This window comes from Cavia porcellus, unplaced genomic scaffold, assembly GCF_034190915.1.
Source record: "Cavia porcellus strain 051 isolate PalLab524CR breed Dunkin Hartley unplaced genomic scaffold, mCavPor4.1 scaffold_5, whole genome shotgun sequence".
Lineage (NCBI taxonomy): Eukaryota > Metazoa > Chordata > Mammalia > Rodentia > Caviidae > Cavia > Cavia porcellus.
This window is the reverse complement of record NW_026947488.1, coordinates 51940222-51949265: the sequence shown is the minus strand read 5'-3', so window position 1 is coordinate 51949265 and position 9044 is coordinate 51940222. Positions and strand designations below refer to the sequence as shown.

Below are 9044 nucleotides of genomic sequence, written 5' to 3'. Positions count from 1 at the left end.
CGTGGCATTGTTATTTTGACAGGTGTGTGTGTGTGTGTGTGTGTGTGTGTGTGCACACGCATGCGCGTGCGTGTGTACAGAAACACTGAGCTCCATCCCTTACCAGACTGGACATTTTTTCCTCCTCAGCATCCTCATAACACCTACGATACTTAAGAGTTTTTTGAGACAGCAGTTCTCCTGCCTCAACCTCCCAAGTGCTGGGATTACAGGTGTGCACTGGCACTCTAGGCTAGATTTTGTTTTCTTCTAGTACTGGATTACTCATTTGAATTTGCAGTTGTCTTACCTCAGCCTCTCCTGGGCTGAAATCACAGGCATATGCTCCCAGGCCTGGCTTACAAGACAGTTATAAATGAATCCTTTGTTTGTTCTTCCTGATAGGATTTTCGGCAGGGTAAAAGAAAGAATATAAAGTAAAATTGGCCTTTATTCTAACAATGTGGACAGAAACCCCATGACCACTAGGGGCCTGGCTTTCTCTGCAGGAAACGTGGTGTGGGGGGCATACATATAGTTTCCGACTGGGGTGGTGTTTAAAGGTGGCATCACTGATGCACGATTAGCTGACTGGGACTCTTTTCGCACCACAGGTAAGTTGCATAGGGGAAGGGAAAGTGAACCTCAAGGTAAATGTCCCTTGGTCCCATGTCTCACTGCTATAATATCCTATCTAGGGCAAAATCCTTTCATTCTCTTCTTTGTATTATTAGGAAAAGGGTGAAGTTTTTCCACTCTCTTACTATTTCCTGCTGAAAGGGGGCATCATATTGGGGTTTAGGAGAGTTGATGGGATGATGGTTGATGCTCACGCAGAAGCTGATGCCAGGTGTTTCACCCAGGACAACTTCATCATTGGTGAATGCCTGCACGTTAGACTGGAAAAACAAAGAGACAAGGTGTCATGAAGAGGCAGGCCACTATTACATTTAAGGACCCAGGTGAAGTAGAAGGAAAGGTGTCTTTGATTTAGATATGTCATTTAATCAGGATCATGGTGAGGTAGAATTTTGAAAAATAAGTGTGGGGTTAAGAGGAGTGAAGTTATGAGAGGTAATTATTTCCCCATCTGAAGGGTAAAAGTTAAGAGTGTAGGTAGGTAGGGCTTGTCTCTGGTCCAGGAGTCGAGCTGGAGCTGGCGGAGAAAATGGCGACACAGGGGGAGACAAAGAACCCTCATACAGAACAGATGGCCCAGGTGGGGGGGGGGATTGAGAAGTTGGAGACTGGGGAGACAGGATAGGGGGAGGATTAGAGACTCTAGGGAAGGATTAAAAGACGCTAGGGTAAGGATTAGAGATGCTAGGGGAGGGAGGAGGAGAGGAAAGAGCAGCAGGTACAGAAATCTTTGGCTGAGAAGGCTGTAGGGTTTGATCTTGGGAATAGGGAGAAGGGGGAGTTAAAGACGGGGGCACATTGTCTAAGGGGTCTTGAGGGCAGGAGGGGAAAGTTTGTAGTACAGTAGAGCTAGCTAAAAATATTTGAGTTGCTGTACATGATTTAATGAGAGAAGAGCACGTTCTTAGGGTAAGGAAGGCTGGTACATACGGAATTTCTGCTAACTCATAGCCAATGTAACAAGTCATATAAATTTTTGAGAATACAGGGGTCAAACATCCCCTCTTTAGGCCATGGGCTGTTGTTAAGTTCGTAGGTCGGCCAAGTCTCCTGGCAGTAAGATTGTTTAATTCTTTTTTTTTGTCTTTTTCCTTTTTATGGGTACCAGGGATCGAACTCACGACTTCCTGCTTGCAGAGCAGGCACTTATGCCGCTGAGCTAAATCTCCAGACCCTAAGATTGTTTAATTCTTATGGTTTTCTTTAGGCCAAGGGTACCAAGGTTATGAACCAGGCACCCCAGAGGTGTGTTTTTTTGGGGAGAGGAAAATGTATTTCCCATGACCGAATTAAAAGTGAGCCAAAAGGGACAATTTTGTCTAGACCATGGCTAACCAAAAGAGATCATCATCTATTTTGGAAGCATGGTTAAAGGAACAGCTCCAACTCTTGCCCTCTGGCCGTCACCAAAAGGGCACTGGTGGGGTCCCAGAAGACCACAGTAAGGGCTCTGCCTTGGACTGTCCAAGGCACGTGAGAACTGCTACCCCAGTCCAGGGACAGAATGGATAATCAGGCCTGAGCCTGGCCCACGGTCTCGGAGAAACCCTCAGACAGAGGTTGGCTCACCTGAGGTAAATGAATTAGGCCGAGCCAGGCATGGTGGCTCACGCCTGTAATCCCAGCACTCGGGAGGCTGAGGCAGGAGCATCATTGCAAGTTCGAGACCAGCTTAGGCTACAAACTGAGCTCAAGGTCAGCCTGAACTGCATAGAGAGACCTTGTCTCAAAAAGACAAGAAAAAAAAAAAAAAAAAAAAAAAAAAAGAAAGAAAAGAAAAAGAAAAAGAAAAAAGAATTAGGCCAGTGTTGTTTGCAGGCCAGTGGTGACAAGTTTAGCAGCTCCTATGTGTTGAAAAATTAACCCTCCTGTTGAGGAATTAATCCAAGATGCAGTCCAGTCCTTGAATTGGCAGGGAGACTCAAACTGGGGAGTCACTCACACTGCCTTCTCTGTCGAGGAATCAAATGATAGGATTTTCAGCACAGTAAAAGAGAGAATATAAACTAAAAATGGGCTTTGCTCTAAGAACTCGGAAAGAAACCCCATGACCACTGGGGGTCTGGCTTTCTCTGCTGGAAAGTGGTGTGGAGTGCATACACATAGTTTCCAACTGGGGTGGTGCCTAAAGGTGGCATTGCTGATGCTCGAATAGCTGATTGGGATTCTTTTTGTGCCACAGGTAAGTAAACTCAAGGTAAATGTCCCTTGGTCCCGCCCCCCACATAGAACAGGCCCCAGAACATGGCAGGTGCTTAATCAATTTGCAGTGTGAATGAATGGAAAGAGAAAGTATGAAGCAGAGAGACTGGGTATGGAAATTACGAGCTATTGTTCACCTTCAGAGAGGTAAAGACTTTCCCGTGAAGGGGAGGGGAAGAACGATTTGCTCTGAAGAAGCCTCACCTTGAGGCCCTTTTCCTGAAGCCATCTGAATGGAGACCAACTAATGAGATTTCAGCTGTTGGAGAAACCACTGGCCTCCTCTGAGGCTGGATTCCTTACATGCCTTTCAGGAGTCGGGGTTCACCACCACACCCCTCTGGGGGAACTCGCTCAGACCTATTTTTATAGTTCCTTTACTACTGTGATTCCATGTAACCAGCCAGTCAGTCACTGAGACAGCCATTCCGGCTCCTTCTTCATCATTACTGGAGATGGAAGTTAGGGCTTCACACACACAGGCAGGTGCTCTTCTTCTGAGGTTTGTCTCCAACCCTTCTTTCTTTGCCTCCCTCCCTCCACACAGGGTACCTGACCTCCACTTGGCCTCCCACGCCATCCACCGCATCCTGACTCCCATTTTCCCACCTTCCAATTCCTGCTCCCGACCTCTCTCCACACTTCCTACACTAGAAAAGTCCGTCCCCCGTCGTGGCCAGTCCAAGTTCACTCCCCTCCTCCCTCACCGCCACTCCTTATCCCTCACTTCACACGCTCTCAAGGCCCCTCACCTCCACACCTATCCCATTAGTGTCCCCTGAAACTCAACTCCTTTCTCCCGCTGCCCCCATCTGTATTTCCCAGGTGCACGAACTCCATTTCGCTCACCCTTGCGGTTTATTTACCATCCCACAGCGCAGAGCCAGATCTCTTCGCCACACACACTGCCCTTCCTCACGGTTTCCATTTCACCCCAAACCCCTCATGTTCAGCCCCTGCTCCAATCACGCTCCCCTCCCACTCCATATCCCTCTCCCCTGAGCACCCAACACCTGCGCCTGCCTCCTTCTGCCCTGACCCGTCAACCTCTGCACCTTCCTCTCTCGGGGGCTCCCTGAGTACCCCTTGGCCAACACCCTCTGGGGTCCAGAGCCCCTGGGGTACCCTCATACACCTTTTACCAAAGCACCCTCCATTTCCCTGCCGCCACTCAAGGGAACCCCTGCTCGCCACCAGAGCCCCGCTTCCCCTCCGCCCCTCGGAGCTCAGACTGCACCCCACGGCCACATCCCCTCCCCCACCGTCCTCCTTCCCCCTTCCGGTCCGCTCCACGCCCTGCCTTGCACGCAGCCTGCGCGCACCCGGCTTCAGCTCCCTCCGTTCCCGCCCGGGACCCCCAGTCCTCTCCCTCCATTACCATCGCGCTCGCCCCGACCTTCCCAAGGCCCCGGCGCCCCCAAGCCTGCACGAAGGGACGTCCCCTCCACCGGGCCGGGCCCGACCCTCGGATCTTCCCCGAGCCTGCCCGCACCCTCCGCGCGCCCCCAGGGACCCCTAACACTTGCACGGAGCCCCTCTCCGGCACCCTACTCGGTGAGCCCGGCGCCCGGGGCCAGGCCCAGCTCCCCGCCTCGGCCGCCGCTAAGGACGTGCAGCAAACAATGTGGCCAGGCCGGCCCCACCCCGCGCCTCCCGGGATCGCCCACAGCGCAGGCGCCGCCCCCGCCGCCGCCCACCCGCGCCGGTTCCGGCTCTCGCCGCGTCGCCTCGCCCGCCCGCATCTGGGGTCCCTCGGCCTCGAGGCTGCGGCTTGCCCTGGTGGCGCACTTCCATCTCTTTAAATTTTATTCACTAAATTGCCCAGGATGGCCTTGAACTTGTGATCCTCCTGTCTCAGCCTCCCTGTGAGCTGGGTTTATAGGCATGCACTGTGCCCAGTTGTCAGGCCTGATCTGATAGTGACCTGAGAGACATCTGGACTGCCCACTACAAACAATAGATTCTCCACTATTCTTTGTTTTTCCTTCTCTCTTTCTTGTTTTTATTTGGGTCGCACTATGCAGCTCAGGTTGGCCTGGCCTGGGCTTTTTTTTGGTACCGGGAATCAAACTCACAACCTTGCTCTTGCAAGGCAGGCGCTTATGCCGCTGAGCTAAATCCCCAGCTCTAGGACTGGACTTAAAGTCATCTTCGCGCCAGTTCTATCTACACAGCTAATTGCAATTTTGACTTCAAACAGTGCATCCCTGTCCTGCACCGTCAGTGCATCATGACACCACTCTAAACTCTATTATACACTCAGCCTACCCTCCAGAGAGCTGCAGACATCACTTCCATGCCAGCCTGCCTGTGTGTAGATAAATTAAAGCTGATGGTTCCTCAGCCTTGGTTTCTGGGTACTGCCTTTCACCTCCATTTACCCAACACCCATCTATTCTTCTCTTTTGCTCAATGTGTGTACTTAATCCAGTTAAAAAGTAAATTAACACATCCAAGTGTTTGTTCTTTTTTTCCTCAATCTTTTTTTTATTAATGTGCTTGCAGTCCACACTGTTTAGAGTCTTGTGAGGAGTTAGTACATGTACATAACACATCTTAATTCCTATGACTTCTAGAATTTTACCTATCTTGTCTTTCAGTAGGTTAAGTGTTTCTGGTTTCACATTTAGTTCTCTGATCCATTTTGATTTTAGTTTAATATATGGTGAGCAATATGGGTCTATATTCAATCCTGTGCATATAAGTCACCTGTTTTCCCAGCACCATTTTTTTTTTTTTTTTTTTTTTGTCTTTTTCCTTTTTTATCGGTACTGGGGATCGAACTCACGACTGCCTGCTTGCAAGGCAGGCGCTTATGCCGCTAAATCCCCAGCCCCACCATTTATTTTTAATTAAACTTATTTATTTTTGTGTTTTTGAGACAGTGTTTCTCTATGCAGTTCAGGCTGGCTTGAGCTCACTTTGTAGCCCAGGCTGGTCTCAAACTAGAAAAGATCCTCCTGCCTCAGCTTCCCGAGTGCTGGGATTACAGGCTCAAATCATAATTTTAAGTGAAATAAATCAGACACACAAGTTTAAACATTGCATTGTTTCTCTTGTGTGAGAAAATCTAAATAAGGAGCAAAGTGGAGGATAGATATTAGGAAGTAGGAAGAACTTGTTCAAGTGGGAAGGGAAGAGAGGGAGGGAAGTAAAAAGGAATAAAAAGAATGGGTGGGAAAAATGGAAACATTTTGTAAATGGGGAGGGGAAGAAGGCTTGAAGGGTGGGGGGAATCAGGAGAAAAGAGTAAAGACATTATGTACAGATACAAATTCCCTCTGATAAATGTGATCATTATGTATGCAAATATGTGCTAATAAAATAAATAAATTCCAAGTCCTTAAAAAACCTAAAATTTAAAACTGTTTTAAAAACTAAAATTGAGTCAGGCATGACATTGCACATCTGTAATCTCAGCTCTCAGGAAGCTGAGGCAAGAGGATTGGGGCAAGTTCCAGGTCAGCCTGGACTACATAATGAGATCCTGTCTCAAAAAAAACCCCCAAAACCCCAGTAAAAACTAAATTTGAGTGGAGAAATGGACAGCCTAGACAACTGTATTTCTCTGTTTTATTTTGTTTCTGGTTTTGTTATTGCTTTTCTTTTTAGTTCTGGGAATAAAACTCAGGACCTTGAGCTTGCCAGGCAGGTGCTTGTACCACTGAGCTACAGCCCTGATCCAACTCTATTTCTCTTACTTTGCATGTCCAAATCATAATTTTTAACCCATAAAACAGTTAATACACACCAAATACCTTTTTTTTTCTTTTTCCTTTTTATTGGTACCGGGGATCAAACTTACGACTGCCTGCTTGTAAGGCAGGTGCTTATGCCACTGAGCTAAATCCCCAGCCCCTTTTTGTGTCATTTTTATATACATGTCTTAGTTAGTGGAGTGATTTTTTGAAAGATCACAAATATGAAAGCAAAACAAAGCATGTACTTCTGTAAAAATTCAGAACTATGTTTTGTTATTTTGAAAGTAATGCATTTTGGTAAAAATACAGAAGTATTTAAAATAATACAGAAGTGCCAGTTGTGACATCGCACCCCTGTAATTCTAACACTCGGAAGGCTGAGGCAGGAGGATCACCATGAGGTTGAGGCCAGCCTGCACTACCCAGGGAGCTCAAGGCCAGCCTGGACTACAAAGTGAGACCCTGTCTCTAAATAAATAAATATACAGACATGTAAAAATGATACTCTCGGGGCTGGGGACTTAGTTCAGCGGCATAAGCGTCTGCCTTGCAAGCAGGCAGTCGTGAGTTCGATCCCCGATACCGATAAAAAGGAAAAAGACAAAAAAAAAAAAAAATGATACCCTCCTTTCCCTTGACCCACTTTTTGTAAGTGACCTTGCTAAAAGTTTACAGTGTGATGTTATGCTGCTTTTAGTTTAGTTTAGTTTTCAAACAAGGAATCTTAGATCACAAATTTATTTCTAACTTGCTCCTTTTTTTCCCCTTAGCAATCTATGGTTAACTTTTTCCAGGTCAACCATCAGAATCTATTTTTTTCTTTTTTTCTAGATACTGAGGATTAAACCCAGTGCCTCACACATGCTAGGCAAGCACTCTACACCTAGCTAAATCCCACCCATTTGTTTTGTGGTTGTTGTCCAGAGGATTCTCAAGGAGGAACTTGAACTCAAGTTGTCCAAGGTGGACGTGAACTCATGATTCTTCTACCTCAGGCTCTGGAAGTGTCACAGGGAAGTAACTCCCAATTTATTAGATGCCACACGTGCTCAGTTTGTCTTCTGATACCCAAGAATGAACACCAGGACAAAGGAGATTACCAGTAGATTAAAAGAGACAGCTCCTGAGAGAGAGGAGGATTCCTGAAAGTGGGTTGCCCCTGAGATTTTGGCCAAGGGTATTTTGTACAGCAAAACCACATTTTGAGTAGCTCGAACTATAACCAACCAATAGGAATTACAGGAATAGTTGCTTAGTTAATATTGATCCAATAGGGAATTGAGGTACGCAGCAAGAGTGGATAGTGAGCACCGTAAACCTTAGCTGGTCTCTAACTTCTAATATAGAAAGAACAGAGGCATTCCTGGAAAGGGATGGAAGTTGTTAGAGTTTTTGAGAGAGAAAAACATTAAAAAAAAAAAAAAGCCTTTATTGCTGGCGCAGGAAGACAGCTGTAAACTGCGAGGACCCTTGAGGGAGACAAAGCCGCGGGAGTTGCTTTTATAGGGTTGGGATAGGAGGGGAGACTATGTAAGTATCTCAGTATGGGGAGGGAACTGGAGGACTTCTGGGCCCAGGGGGTGGGCACTACCTGAGTGGATGGTGTTCCAGGGAGGATTGGAGGACCTTTAGCACACGCCCCAAAGGAAGGCAGGAAGTTATTTTTTGGGACTAGAAGAACAATGGGAGTTAGTGTAAAAGAGATACGTTGTTGTTTTAGGGGTCAGCGCCATGATAAGACTTGTGCCATGTCGAACCTGGCAGAGTCCCATGCAAGTAGAACCCCTCAGAAGTGCGAGTCAGGGTGTCACTCACCTGAGCATCTATCTGATGCTAAGCTGGGGCCCCTCGACCAGGTGGTGGTAATCACAGTTCAGTCTCTAACTGCTGTTAGTCTCTAGGGACGCCTGCGGGCCTGGCCTGGCCCTTTCTGGATTTGCCTCCAGTCTCAATTTTGACGTCTCTTCCTCCGCACTGACTCTCTGGAGGGCTAATACATCTCTGCCTATTAATTTCTGTCTAACAGCTGTCTGGGACAGTAGTCACCGCTAGGACCCGTGCATACACTGAGGCATCCGAGGCCCGCAGCTGGTAAACGTCTTGCACAGAAGGAAGAGGGAAATGGACTGGGTGGGCTCGTAGGCTGATCCGCAGGCAGGTTGACAGTCACATGCTCACCAAACTGTGTATGGTGATGTAGGTGTGTAATCCCACCACTCTGAGAGTTGAGACAGGAGGGTCACGAGTTCCAGTCAATGCAAACTGAATTTCGCAAATTAAATTTAGCAAACTAAACTCTGTTGTAAAATGAAAAATAAAAAAGAGCTCAGTGGGGCTGGGGATTTAGCTCAGCGGCATAAGCGCCTGCCTTGCAAGCAGGCAGTCGTGAGTTCGATCCCTGGTACCGATAAAAGCGAAAAAGACCGAAAAAAAAAAAAAAAAAAGAGCTCAGTGAGAAACCCCCAGACCCCCAGGGCTGCAAACAGAAATACGACTAGTCCCGTGATAAACCCCCCGCTCCGC

The 9044-nt window shown here is 47.4% G+C and overlaps 1 long non-coding RNA gene across 1 annotated transcript; it reads right to left on the bottom strand.

Annotated features, from left to right (window-relative positions):
• Positions 1-412: 412 nt before the first annotated feature.
• LOC134476079 (uncharacterized) lies at positions 413-8925 on the bottom strand. The gene is made up of 2 exons (XR_010047550.1): positions 8337-8925; positions 413-878 (listed from the first exon to the last, which is right to left on the bottom strand). It is a non-coding gene; the product is annotated as an uncharacterized LOC134476079 (long non-coding RNA).
• Between the last annotated feature and the right edge of the window lie 119 nt (positions 8926-9044).